Here is a 15,363-nt window from a genome sequence, read left to right on the forward strand (position 1 = left end):
CAAATATTTTTTTCTTCATTATTTATCAAGAACACAGAATCGGGGTGTTAGTGTGAGTAATAGAAAAAAGGGACAGTTACTTACTCTTCAGCTCTCCTTTTATGTAGGCCGTTAGATTTGAGATTGAATCTTTCAAATCCTGAATTTCTTTTCTCAAACTTCTTTGAATATCCTTGCAACATGTGCAATTCGTTTCACCTACATATATAAATAGTTAATAAAATTATAAGTATGTTTATGAAAGTATGTATCTATGTTTTATAAGGGTGTTCGAATTATTCATATATATATACCTTGTTGAGAAAGGGAATCTTCCACAAAGTTCACGTCCCTTGCATTTTCTTCAAGATGGTGCTCCTCCTGACGGTTGACTTGCACTATATTCTCCTTCATTGGGAACTTCCTATTAAAATAATAAAATTTGTATGCATATACATATATATGTTAGACTGATGTGTAAGGAGTGCTGCAATGCTTCGTTGGGGTCATTAGGATCTTAGGGTTAATTTCGAAAACATGTATTTATGGTGGATAACAAAAACCACATGATATCGAGGAATATTTTAGTGACTTTATTGAGGATTTTAAGCGCATTTCACAAACGGGTATTAGTGTAACTGATAGAAAATAGATATAGTTTTTGAGTATTTTTTTAAAAGCAGCCATGTAAAATTGGTACAAAAAGATTTTTATTTTGACTTGGAAAAGAGATACACTTACATTTTATTTCCGATGTGGGGAAACTTTCTTCAAGGTCGCAGGGGTTTAAGTCGACTAGGCATATACCTAAATATTTTAGTGAATCTATGGGCTCTGTATAGAATGGAGTCTTATTTAAAAATCTATTTCCTGTCACTGTATTTGTCACTTTGCAAAAACTTGTGATTTTTAGTGGTACATCAGGTTTAATGAAGCAGTAGTTGTCAGGAAAATCGACACTAAAAGTATAATCTGAAGTGACAAAACTTTTTACTTGGTTCTGGTCTTGTAAAAATTCTTCTTTTTTTGTAGTTATAATGTCCTCTTCATGCTGAACTCTGTTGAAAATTTGCTGTAGAATGTGCGTCGGCTTTTTAACGTAGCTTTTTAGTCGCTGCAAATAGTTTTCAAACTGGTAAGCTGAAAAATTTTGCAGAACCCCGAACTGTTTTACGCATTCGGTAAGATGCAAGAGGCTATGCACATTGTAGCTCACGCTATTTTCCAAAAATACAACAGCAAAATTTTCAACAAAAGCCTGCAACATGTCTTGACAAAGGCTTATATTTTGCTCATAATTCGTTGGACATGATAAAAGCCGACATGAGCTGTGTAGTAAGAGGAACTCGTAGTATAATTGATCATGCACAGAATTCTTGAATTTCACAATCCCGGTGTACAGTAAAAATTGCCGGTATTCCGTGGCCTTCCAATGAGCAATGTCTTCGAAACCTCGTGGACGGCGAGAAAACTCAATCGGAATATATTTACGAAGCGAAACCAAATGCTGAGAAATTTTAGAAATATCGTCCTTTTCGACTTTATACATTAAGTCAACTTTGTTATTTAACAAGCGCAGTAAAAACTTTCTCATCACCCCTAAGTCCACCAGATGCATAGGGTCAATGGCAACTTGGGTAACCATTTTTGTGTTTATCTTCTCTAAAGGGGAATGCTTTGACAAAAAAACTTCTTTGTGATGAGACTCTAATCGCCTTTCAGTAAAATCTTCATCTGAAACTAATTTACCAACGCATGTGTTATACGTCAAAACACCATTAATTTTTTTCGCTAACTGAGAGCACTTCGAACAACCATGAGAGGACGTATGACCAGGTGTACCACATATGAAGGAAGTAGCTGGGGCGTCACAAACTATGGCTCGTAACGTAATACGTACATTTCTATCATTTACAGTAATACCCGTTTGTGAAATGCGATTAAATTCCTCAATAAAGTCACTTAAATATTCCCCTACATCGTTTGGTTTTTGCTTTCCAACATACATACCTACAGGTAGTACCAACATACTTTCAAAATTAACTGTTCTTATTAGGACTGGCCATAGTTGGACCCTTGAACTATTAAAAAGGGGAGCGCCATCGACATTTATATCGAAAACCACTTCGTTATATTCAGTATCACATTTTAAACTCAATATTTGGTTTTCTATGCCGAAATGGGAATAGAATCCAGGAGAAACACTTTTAATAATGCAATTTCCAATATTTGGCAATAAAGTCCTAATGTCCCTTGGCACGGCAAGATTTTCATCTGCAAGAATGCCCAGCAAATCATTGCAACACTCCCTAGTTGGCCGGTGCTTTAGAGCCCAAGCTTTTATACGCTGCGTAAATGGGATTTTTGCGTTCAAACCCAAGCTTATATCACTTGCATTTTCCGCAGCAATTCCACTTACACACCATCCCTGACTGTGCAATTCAGCTACCGGCTCAAAAATCGGTGCTTCAAGTGGAAGCTCCAAACTAGACGTTTCTACCGGTAGCTGCGGCACGTTCAGTTTGGCTAAAAACTCTTGTTTTTTTTTTGCTACCAACCTTTTAATGTTGCGACGGCTTTGCAGCATTTTTTTCATCTCACTGCACTTTTTTCACGACACTTTCAACACGACAATAATTATAAACGGCACAATCCAAAAGCACTTTTTATTTTTATTATGAAAACGCGACAATTGCTAATTCCCTTGTAAATAACAATTCATAACAGCAATGGCGTCGGCATAAACAAAGCCACAAATCACACACAAAAGATTGTGCATTCACGAGCAGCAAAATTGCTTCGTTCTGCGCATCTACGTCACACTTGACTGTTTCAGCGAATAAAAGAAAGAGAGAAAACAAGCAAAATGACGTAAAAATAGCCCATAACAACGACAACTGAACTAATGTTTACATGCGCAATGCGCCACCTTCTCTTATTCCATAATGAAACAAAGCGTCATCCTGTGTAACTCTGCATGGCGAGATGTTATTGCGCCGTAGATTGCTGGTAGCGAAAGCTGAGTAATTCTGTGCAGCGTTAGCGTTGATGCGCTGATAATTACAGGTGGCGCTGTCGTTGATCGAACTAAACTGATGAATATGAACCTACTACCAGAATGACTCTTAGTGATGCAGGAGGTGGCAATTCACACCTTGTGCATCACAAAGGGTCGTTCTAGTAGTAGGTCCGTTTCCAACGGTTGAACTCTTTTCTTGGGGGCAATTGTCACCGCTTGCCTGAAGGGATAGAATTGATAAACGAAAACGACATTTTTATCGCTAACTACCAAGGCATAATCAGGAGTAATAAATGCGAGGCGGTTACAACGCATGCCCTGCCATCTGTACCATCTAACGTAAAGAATCATACCACGGAGATAAACTTGGAATATATTCACGACATCAGGATGAAGAACGTAAAGTATCTAGGGTATGTTAACGAAAAGATCAATTTTTCCCTCATTACAGAAGCCATTTCAATCCCCCCAACACTATTCATTGCCAGCGTGCTATGGAGATGCTACACCAAAAGACTAGATCTTCCACCGGTTCAAATTCCTACACATTGGACGGGAAACGTCCGCGTTAACATATTCGCTAAAGGAAAATCCGCACCCGAACTATATTGACTAGATAAAAGCCTACCAGTTACAGCGATCAGGACCAACATAACATCAGAAAGCCGATACCACTCACTGCAAAATTTTACCCCTTCACGATTTTCAACTTTTGATCTACGAGACGCAGATCTTTAAAGGGGGAGGAGTTATGTCACCTGTAATCCCAATACTAACTAATGGCGCACCCTTTACTCATGTTGCCAGGCATGTGATCATATTGTTCCACTTACTAACTTCGCTGACGCAGCACACGCGCAACCAACGATCAGGTCAGGTATCGAAATTATTGAAATCATGGGAAATGCAATATAAGCAATTCCTGTATACACGCGCAAGCGTTCGACTTGCGAAATATGGGAAATGCAACCGCAGCATAAATAGTTAGCAGTAATAGGTTAGCTAATAAGTTAATTTGGATGTTTAGTTCAGTTAATTTTGGGACGTGTAAGTGGCACGTAATAAATTGTGATTAATTTAAATTGAAGTTGTTCGTGTTTTACTTTTAAATCAGTATCGGCGAACAGTGGGTTCGCCGCACCTTTAATTTTTTATATCTCTCAGGACACGAGAGATTAACTTATATATATATATACTATATATACCACGGAACTCTATAATTTTTTCACACAATAATGTATACTATATACGTAAGCAATTGTTGAAATTGGAAGCTTATAGCGGTTAAAATGGGGTAGAAATTGCGAAAAGCTTCTTATCTGAACAATCGGTTGTATGAGATATATACTTTATATATCACCGATCTCAATGATTTTTTCAGACAACAGTACATGCTATACACGTAAGCATTTGGTGAAATTTGAAGCTTCTAGCTTTTAAAATGGTGCTGAAATTGCAAAAAAAATATATATATAGTATATATATATACTATATATACCACGTAACTCTATAATTTTTTCACACAACAATATATACTATACACATAAGCATTTGATGAAGTTTGAAGCTTCTAGCTGTTAAAATGGGGCTGAAATTGCAAAAAAATATGTATATATAATATATATATATACTATATATACCCTCATATATGTATTTTGTATATCACCGATCTCTATGATTTTTTTACACAACAATGTATACTATATATGTAAGCAATCGGTGAAATTTGAAGCTTATATCTGTTAAAATAAGATAGAAAAAAAGTTTCTTATCTGAACAATCGGTTGTATGAGATATATACTACATACACAACCGATCTCTATGACTTTTTCAGACAACAATATATGCTATATACCTAAGAATTCGGTGAAATTTGGAGCTTCTAGCTGTTAAAATGGGGCTGAAATTGCGAAAATATATATATATATATACTATATATATATGCTATATAAACCACCATATATATACTATATATACCACCGATCTTTATGATTTTTTCAGACAACAATATATGCTATATACGTAAGCATTTGTTGAAATTTGAATCCTCTAGCTCTTAAAATAAGGCAGTAATTACGAAAAGTTTCTTATCTGAAAAATCGGTTGTGGGGGATATATGCTATATATACGACCGATCTCATCATTTTTTTCAACAATATGTGCAATATACGAAAGTATATGGTGAAGTTTGATGCTTCAATCTGTTAAATTGAGGAAGATATGACAAAAATCCTCTTTTTCTGAAAAATCGGTTGTATGGAGGATATATGTTATAGTGGTGCGATCCGGCCGGTTAAGACAAATGTCTAATCGGAAACCCAAATACACCCGCTCACAAAATTTTATCAAGATATCTCAAAAATTGAGGGAATAGTTTGCATACAAACAGACAGACGGACAGACGGACATGGCTAAATCAACTCAGCTCTTCATCCTGATTATTTCGGTATACTTAATGGTGGGTCTATCTATTTTCCTTTAAGGACTTACAATTTTGGGTTTCGTGACGAAATTAATATACCATTTCATTTTCATGAAAGTTATAATTAGCAAAATCGGATGACGAACACACCCACTTAAAAAAAAAATGTAAGTCAAATTTTAACAAACAATTGAATATCTGTACAGTATATAAGTAAATTATGTCAACATTCAACTCCACTAATGATATAAAAAAATATATATATATATAAGGCGCGATAACCTCCGAAGAGATCAAAGGCCGAGCTTCTCTTCCAATTTGCGTCGTACTCCTCTTGATTTTCCCTACAAATTGGCCAGACGGGACCTACATGTTTTATGCCGACTCCGAACGGCATCTGCAAGGCAGATGAGTTTTCACTGAGAGCTTTTCATGGCAGAAATACACCCGGAGCGCTGGCCAGACACTGCCGAGGGGCGACCCCGTTTAGAAAAATTTTCTTCTAATTGAAAAACTTATTTCTAAAATTTTGATGTTGCTTTGCCCGGGGTTTGAACGCAGGGCATACGGTGTGGTAGGCGGAGCACGCTACCATCACACCACGGCGGTGCAACAAAATACAAAAATAAAGGAAAATTTTAAAATGGCCGTGGCTCCGCCCTTTTTCATTTAAATTGTCTAGAATACTTTTAATGCCATAAGTCGAACAAAAGTTTGCCAATCCTTGTGATATTTAGTAAGGGCATAGCTTCAATGCCGGTAACTGTTTTCTGTGAAAATGGGCGAAATCGGTTGAAGTCACGGCCAGTTTTTATACACAGTCGACCGCCTATTTTTCCATTTGGTAACACGATAACGTGAGCAAAAATCGATATCTCTTTTCTAAACTTAGTTCACGTACTTATCTGAACTCACTTTATCCTAGTATTAAAAATGGGCGAAATCTGACTATGACCACGCCCACTTTTTCGATAACGAAAATTTCGAAAAATGAAAACAATGCCATAACTCTATACCAAATACGAAAAAAGTTCATCCCCATGACGATTGGATTGGCTTTTTAACTCAAAATATAACTTCGGAAAAAACTTTGTAAAATGGGTGTGACACCTACCATATTAAGTAGAATAAAATGAAAAAGTTCTGCAGGACGAAATCAAAAGCCCTTGAAATCATGGGAGGAATACTGTTCGTGGTATCAAACACTTATATAAATAAATTAGCGGTACCCGACAGATAATGTTTTGGGTCATCCTGGTCCACATTTTAGCCGATATCTCGAAAACGCCTTCACATATACAACTAAGGGCCACTCCCTTTTAAAACCCTCATTCATACCTTTAATTTGATAGCCATATCGTGCAAACACATTCTAGAAGCACCCCTGGCGATCTTTCGAAAAGGCGTCCACCTTGGTTGAAATTCCACCAGATTGATAAGTTGCCTATGCTCACGATGTGGAGTCATTGTTTTGGTTTTTCGTGAAGTGGCATACTATCGGCAAAATTCTTAACTGGATGCAGCAGATTCTTCTGCCTCATCGCGATAGTGTGGTAAAATGATGAGTTTCACCAAGGGTCGGGTTATCTGGCCTTTCATCGTCATGATATCGACCACTCTGACGCGATCGTCAGGTCATGGATGTAATTTGACCACCCGTCCGACTCTCCATTCGTTTGGAGACAAATTGTCCTCCTTGATTACGACCAAGTCCCCGATTTTTAAGTTCGTTTTGAGAAATCTCCATTTGTTTCTTTTCTGCAGTTCAGAGAGGTATTCCGATTTCCACCTCTTGCAAAAGGAGTGATGTAGGGATTTTAATGATGTATATTGGAACGATTTTCCATCATCCCTTGTCAAATTTGATTTTGAGACAAACCGGTTTCGGCGTTGTGCCATCGTCAGTGTCGATTTTCGTTCTCGGAAAAGTTTTAAAAGCCACTTCACAAAAATAGCTTCAAGATGCAAATTCACCTTTGAGGAGTTTGAGACTTTGCTATGCAGGATCGAAGCCTGCCTCAACTCCCGACCATTGAACCCTGCGTCAAACAATGCATCAGACCTGGAGCCACTAACCCCAGGTCACTTTCTGGTAGGAGGACATCTCTTATCTCCACCAGAACCTGACGCCAGCGAAAACTCTGCCTCAATCATAAATCGATGGCAAAAGTTAAAATCCCTACTTATCTTGTTTGGTTGATTTTCCGACAGGGTGGATAAATGACGTCTCCGAAAACGAAAATCGACACTGACGATGGCACATCGCCGAAACCGGTTTGTCTCAAAACCAAATTTGACAAGGGATGACGGAAAATCGTTCCAATATACATCATTTATCCACCCTGTCGGAAAATCAACCAAACAAGATAAGTAGGGATTTTAACTTTTGCCATCGATTTATGATTGAGGCAGAGTTTTCGCTGGCGTCAGGTTCTGGTGGAGATAAGAGATGTCCTCCTACCAGAAAGTGACCTGGGGTTAGTGGCTCCAGGTCTGATGCATTGTTGGACGCAGGGTTCAATGGTCGGGAGTTGAGGCAGGCTTCGATCCTGCATAGCAAAGTCGCAAACTCCTCAAAGGTGAATTTGCATCTTGAAGCTATTTTTGTGAAGTGGCTTTTAAAACTTTTCACTCCTGCCTCCCACAGCCCCCCCCCCCCCCCCCCCCTTGTGAGGAGCTGATGCGGGAATGAAGTGTCACGATAAGGATTGATGGGAGTACTTGGATAGGGTGTTATCGCGGGCATTTTGTGGGAATTCCCTCAATTCCGCTTTAGGTGCTTTAGAAGCCCCGACAAAATTCATTCCATTGTGGAAAACATCTTACTAGGGCAGCCTCTTCGCGAAACGAACCTCGCAAATGCTGCTAAAAATGATTGAGCGCTGAGGTCGGAGGTGAGTTCCAGGTGGATCGCTTTCGTTGCAAAGCAAACGAACAAGTATACATACCCCTTCGACACTCTACACCCTCGTCCCCGAAAGTTTTTTATATCGAAAGGTCCCGCAAAATCGACTCCTGTATTTGTGAATGCCCGTGAGTACGTAGTTCTCTCCTTGGGTAAAATTCCCATTAGCTGGGTTTGAACACTTTGTCGGTAAATCGTGCATTCTTTGCAATTGTGGATCGTCGATTTTATCATATTCTTGACTCGTGGTATCCAATACTGCGTACGGATGAGGCGTAGCATAAGTTGGTTTTCCCCATGGAGTGAGATCCTATGGGTAAATTTTACGATAAGACGCGACAACTGGCAATTATACGGCAAAATAACTGGGTGTCGCTCGTTGTACGGGATATCTTCGGAAGCTCCAAGGCGTCCGCCTGCCCTCATGACCCCCTTTTCACCTAAGAATGGGTTCAGTGGTAGTACCTCGCTCTTTTCTCCTATAAGTTCTTTAGATTTTAAAGCTGATTACTCCTCCCCATAATGCCTCTTTTGATAGATAATAGTGAGACGTTGGGTCGTTGCTTTTATTTCGCTGGACGATCAGAGTCTGTATCTACTATTGATGGGTGTACCTGGACCCGCTTTTCTTCTGACGCGGTGGTATATTCTGTTTCTTGGGTAGGCCAATTTGAGCTATCTTCATGCAGCCAAGAAGGGCCCTCCCACCACAGGGCTTTGTTGATAAGATCTTCAGCGGGTATACTTCTACTTGTGAGATCTGCCGGGTTTGATGCCGAGTCGACATGAAGCCAGTTTTCTTTCCCTACTTTGTCGATTATTTTTGTCACCCTATGGGCAACGAAAGTGGATCACGAGCATGGGGGCTTGCGAATCCATGCAAGGACGATTGTCGAATCCGTCCATAGATAGGTTGTAGGGTTGTTAAAATTAAGATTTTTCGCGACTGACTGTACTATTTCTGCTAGCAGAACCGCACCACATAGTTCAAGGCGGGGCAAAGATATAGTCTTCACCGGGGCTACACGGGTTTTTGCGAAAAGCAGATTTACGAAAACATGATTATCAACTTGTACCCTCAGGTATATTGCGGCGGCGTATGCTTTCTCGGAAGCATCGCAGAAGCCGTGTAGTTCGCTGCTCGCTATCGGGGAAAACTGTACCCAACGGGGTATACGAATGCTTTCAATGTGTCTGTAGCTTTCTAAAAAATCATGCCATCTATCTAATATCGCGGGAGATACGGCTTCGTCCCAGCCCGTGTCTTCCAGCCAAATACATTGCGTAATGATTTTCGAGGTAATAATAAATGGTCCTAGCCAACCTAGTGGATCAAATAATTTTGCTATAGCAGACAATATTGTTCTCTTTGTGAACACAACTTGGATATCTATGGGCTTCGCAGAAAAACAGAAATAGCCAGACTGGGCATTCCACCTGATCCCTAAGGCTTTAACCATGCTAGAATCCTCAATGTTTAAAAAGTTTTCATTTAATAAGTGCGATCTTGGCATACCTTCCAGTAGTTGATGGCAATTTGAAGTCCACTTCCTGAGGAAAAAGCCGGCTGATTGTAATGCCGCTTGGATTTCGTCCCGTTGTAGCATTATACGTCATACCCACTGTAAGGTACCATTATACCTCACAACGACTGTAACACACTTGCGGTATTACGCTGTATAAATTCCAAATATATTTTAGTAATAATCATATTACAATATTTTTCCCAATATAAATTATTGAACTAACCCAGACGATATGGAATGCCGAACATGAGACCTATATCCATTCACAACTAATCAATTATACATATAAACATACAACCCATTGTAATTATACATACTAACATACAAGCCTCTTTTGGGAAAATACCGAAACACTCAAACTGATCTGCTGACGCTGCTAAATGTACAAAACTACATGTATGGAGTTATACATACAAAAATACATGTATACAAAGACCGTATACAAACAGACATGTATGCATTCTCCATTCCCTATGTACTTATTTTTAGTTATTAGTATTTAGATATTTATTAATGTATAGGTTAAGCAAATTAGTATAAAAGACAAGAATTTATTCAATAAAGTGGAAGATTTAAGTCGCAACCTTTAACTTGCAACGTCTTCTTATTCCTTCAAACTTTTCATGGCGATCCTGCCAGTTTAGATCAAATCAGAACAACTGCTAAAAACGATTTAACTGGAAAATATCCTGCCAGTTCAATTTTTTAAAAAAAAAAGTTGCTGATCAAGCAATAAAAAATGTTTCTAAGATCCAGCCAGTTATTAGAAATCCTGCAAATTTGGCAAGGAGCAAAGGATAAACAACACAGTTATTAATCCTGCAAAAATTGGTATCACAGAAGGAGGAAAAGGAGCAAAGGGTAAACAACATAGTTATTAATCCTGCAAAAATTGGTAACACAGAAGAAGCAAAAGGAGCAAAGGGTTAAACAACAGTTATTAAAAATCCTGCAAAAATTGGTAACACAGAAGGAGCAAAAGGGAGCAAAGGAAATTATGATCGACAACCTAATAAAATGCATTAACAATCAACGCGAGAAGTTTCGACAACAATATGCACATCTTTTAAAACGCATAAACCTGAGCAATCTGATACAACTAACAGCATAAACTGGAGAGCGGACATAAAACAATAAAATCAGCACTGGCAGCGTAGATATGAAACATTGATAACCAGCAAAATACTAAATGGCAGCAACTTAGACGAAAGTAGGTATACAATTTATAACGTTAAGTATGTTTAAAAAAAAAAAAAAAAATTTTTAGAATCAATTGAGCGGCCTTACGGACGCTAAACCATTAGCAAAAACGAAAGTTTTTGTCTAGGATTTTTTTTTTCTTTTAGTAGGAAATAAAATTAATACAAAATTTTTTTTTTTGAACAAACTTTCATTTCCTTTAAAATAGAAAAACTGTACTATTTAACAAAAAAAAAAAACAAAAAAAAATAAATATTATAAAGTATGTACAAACAATTTCTTTTAAACAAAAAATATAATATAAAAATTTACTCGGTTAAAATTTAAAAAATAAAATTTTTTTATAGAAAAAGAAAAGTAAATTGGAATATTTCGGACACTTCTAAAACCTCTAGAGAAATCCCATAGAACATTTTAATAAAATTCAAAAATTTAAACTACTTTGTCCATTACTATTAAAATGCAAAGAAACCCCTCAGATCTTCCTCTCTATTGGTGGGATGAAAATACCCGACACACTAGGGACCTACCCAAAGAACTAGAAGGTTTAAAGAAATTGTGGAAGATAATAGGTATGGAAAGGGAACCCACAATTGAGGACATTATAAACCCCACTACCAGGGTGGAAGAAATAATGCGAATTATGAGGAAAGTGTTTCCCAACAATGCCAAATGCTAAGTAGCATATGAAAAAAAAAAAATAAAATAAAAATGGTTTTCAACCTAAAAATTAGGAAAAAAGATTGAAGCCCAATGTGGCGTAGAGAAAAAAATTGTTTACATCAAAATTAAACAAATTTTTCCAACACAATTTTTCTTAAACTTTTATGCCAACTAAATAAGGAAAAATAATAAATGGAATGCATAAAATAAAGAATACAATCAAAATTTTTTTTTATTTATTTCAACTCTCATAAAAGCAGAGGAAAATTTCAAGATGCCTTGGTGGACAAAAATAGCCCAAGTCATTATGGTAGCCATAGCTGGCTATGAAGTAGGAAAAAAAGCTCTGAAACAAGAGATAACAAAATAGTCAAGTACGAGTCATCAACTAGGGTAGATACAGAAAGTACTCCGAACATCCCGGATGTTTGGTTAGCAATTATAGGTTGTGTATTCATACTATTGATCATCACAATAGCCATGATGCTCAAAAACTATATGAAGCACAAATTTAGGCAGGTAAAACCCGCCACAACTCGTATCTAACCCATTACCAGTACCAAACCAAAACTGAGGAAGAGCGATAAATTCAAATAAATCTCAAATAATAAACCTAAAAATATCACAATCGACAGTAAAGGCAACCCTGCCTAAAGCGAACAGCAAATCAAAAAAAAAATTAGCATAATTCCTTTGATGGCTCCTGACAAAAATAGTCATGAAGCAATAGGAAATTTTAGGACAGTGGAAATAGGCAAAAACTAAGAAACTTTTAAAACCAGCCCATAACAAAAAAAAAAATGATGAAGAATAGTCACAAAGAGAACCTATAAAAATATAAGTGAAGCGCTATACAAATTTGCAATAAGACATGTCGCGCTCGTTTTCATCTTAGGATAGAAAAATGGTAGCGTAGGAAATACAAGAAACCTGATTGTAGATGATAAAATTGACTTAGGATAATTACTTATCAGGCTGTACACACGTTGTACAAATGCCGCCAATACAGGACTTGGTATTTATATGAAAAACACAGTTGTCCTCATGGACAAATTGGTGAAAAATGATTATTTACTCGAGTAGGCAAATTTAAAATAACAAAAGTAGGTACCCAAATTCTCTAAGATCAAACAATTGCACAAACCCAAAAAGGTTGTGAAAGTGACAAATCCCGGTATAAAAATAATTCTTCATAAAAGTCATGACGATTCTGTCTTGGTGGCCGCCGCAGAAATCGCATGACAAATAAGATCAAAGAAATAGCTGGAAAATATGAATCCATATGAAAAGAACATTAAAGATACGAAAAATTTTTTGCACCCACTGTACCTTCCACTTATCCATTAATAGAACTACTATCAATATATAGCTACCCCGCTCTTCCATCAGCAACCCCTCTATCATCTATGTAATTATTACAAATTTACCTTATTATGAATGAAAAATAAAAAAAAAAAAGAGAAATATTTTCCTCGAATAATATGCGGAATTAGTTTGATAAATAAAATAAATACATTCGTTTGTTGCCTAGGTCTTATAAGGTCATATTTTTACATATTAAAAAAAAATAGCTCACTTTAACCCCAATAGATTAGAAAATATTAATAGCAAGGTTTCTTCTTCTTTAACTTTAGGTAGATAAATAATAAAAATTATTTCAATAGGAAAATGATTTGCATAAGTTAATAAGTAATGGTAGAATAAATAATGGTAGAAACTATAAAAATAATTTAGAAACTAATAAATAAATATTCCAATTCACTTGATTTGTAAGAACACGACGATTCTTAAGAGAGTCGACGCTCTAAAGGACCGGCTGTACTAAACAATTGTATAAAATTTTTAATATAAACAATATAAATAAATTAAGTAAGATTTAAAAAATGTCTACATCTAAAAATCTAGAATTTTTGAAAAAAAAATGGACTTATACAAAAAAAAATATATATATATACGTAAAAAGTAAACAATAATTATAACAATAAAAATAGCAAGGTCAACAGATCAAACGCAGAGAAAGCAACCTCTTTCACTACAACAATAAAATATCAAAATCATTGAAAATATGACAAAGAGTCTCATACAATTGTTCACAAAACAATTGTATAAAACTCTTTTTCTAAGGCGGATGGTGTAGCATTATACGTCATACCCACTGTAAGGTACCATTATACCTCACAACGACTGTAACACACTTGCGGTATTACGCTGTATAAATTCCAAATATATTTTAGTAATAATCATATTACAATATTTTTCCCAACATAAATTATTGAACTAACCCAGACGATATGGAATGCCGAACATGAGACCTATATCCATTCACAACTAATCAATTATACATATAAACATACAACCCATTGTAATTATACATACTAACATACAAGCCTCTTTTGGGAAAATACCGAAACACTCAAACTGATCTGCTGACGATGCTAAATGTACAAAACTACATGTATGGAGTTATACATACAAAAATACATGTATACAAAGACCGTATACAAACAGACATGTATGAATTCTCCATTCCATATGTACTTATTTTTAGTTATTAGTATTTAGATATTTATTAATGTATAGGTTAAGCAAATTAGTATAAAATACAAGAATTTATTCAATAAAGTGGAAGATTTAAGTCGCAACCTTTAACTTGCAACGTCTTCTTATTCCTTCAAACTTTTCACCGTGCCTTCGTGGCAGTGGCAATGGTGTCTCCGCCCGCTAAAACGTCGTCGACATGCATAAACTGTCGTAGGATGTCCGATGCGATGGGATAGGTTTCCTCTACGTCCTCTGCTAGTTGAAGAAGGGTCCTCATGGCCAGGTAGGGCGCACAGTTCACTCCGAAGGTCACCGTCTTCAATTCGTATAGGCTGATGGGTTCACTGGTGGATGACCTGAAGACGATGCGTTGATAACTGGTGTCCCTGGGCTCTAGCAATATCTGCCGGTACATCTTTTCGATGTCACTGTTGAATACGTATCGGAACAATCTCCAACGGAGTATGAGAATCGTTAGATCACTCTGAAGGACTGGGCCTGAATGAAGGACATCATTTAAACTGATTCCATTAGCAGTGGGACAGGAGGCGTTAAAAACAACTCTCACTTTAGTGGTGGTGCTTTCTTCCTTAATTACTGCGTGATGGGGTAAAAATAGGTATCGCATGTATCTGCCGTAACATGCTCTTCTACCCGTGCCATATGAGCTAACGTTTCGTACTCTGATACGACTCGGTTATATTCCGTCTGCAATTCCGGATTTTTTGCTAACCGGGTTTCATTTCTGAAAAATTGTGAGCACGCGCTCTTAAGCGACGGTCCTAATGAGATACCCTTTTTAAAATCCTACTTAAAAGGCAAAGACACGATATATATGCCATCCTCATTTCTTTTGGTGGTTTTTTGATAAAACTCCTCGCAATAATTTTCGTCTTTGGTATAAATATGGTTTTTGGGAATGTCTTCCAGCTCCAAAAATGACGCTATTTGTTTGTCCAGCGATACCTCATTAAAAAATGACACACACCTGCCGGCTGGGCTGGACGTTTCCGTTTGGCCAGTTAATATCCAGCCAAATACTGTTTCCTGCGCAAGGAGGGTGCCTAGAACATTTTTTCGTATACCGCCTAGCATTATCTCTGCGTAA

At 37.0% G+C, this 15,363-nt stretch overlaps 1 long non-coding RNA gene across 1 annotated transcript; it reads right to left on the minus strand.

Annotated features, from left to right (window-relative positions):
* Positions 1–84: 84 nt before the first annotated feature.
* On the minus strand, positions 85–2,697 carry LOC137234235 (uncharacterized). The gene is made up of 3 exons (XR_010947740.1): positions 2,538–2,697; positions 294–403; positions 85–198 (listed from the first exon to the last, which is right to left on the minus strand). It is a non-coding gene; the product is annotated as an uncharacterized lncRNA (long non-coding RNA).
* Between the last annotated feature and the right edge of the window lie 12,666 nt (positions 2,698–15,363).

The sequence above is a fragment of the Eurosta solidaginis genome, chromosome X (genome assembly GCF_040869045.1).
Source record: "Eurosta solidaginis isolate ZX-2024a chromosome X, ASM4086904v1, whole genome shotgun sequence".
Lineage (NCBI taxonomy): Eukaryota > Metazoa > Arthropoda > Insecta > Diptera > Tephritidae > Eurosta > Eurosta solidaginis.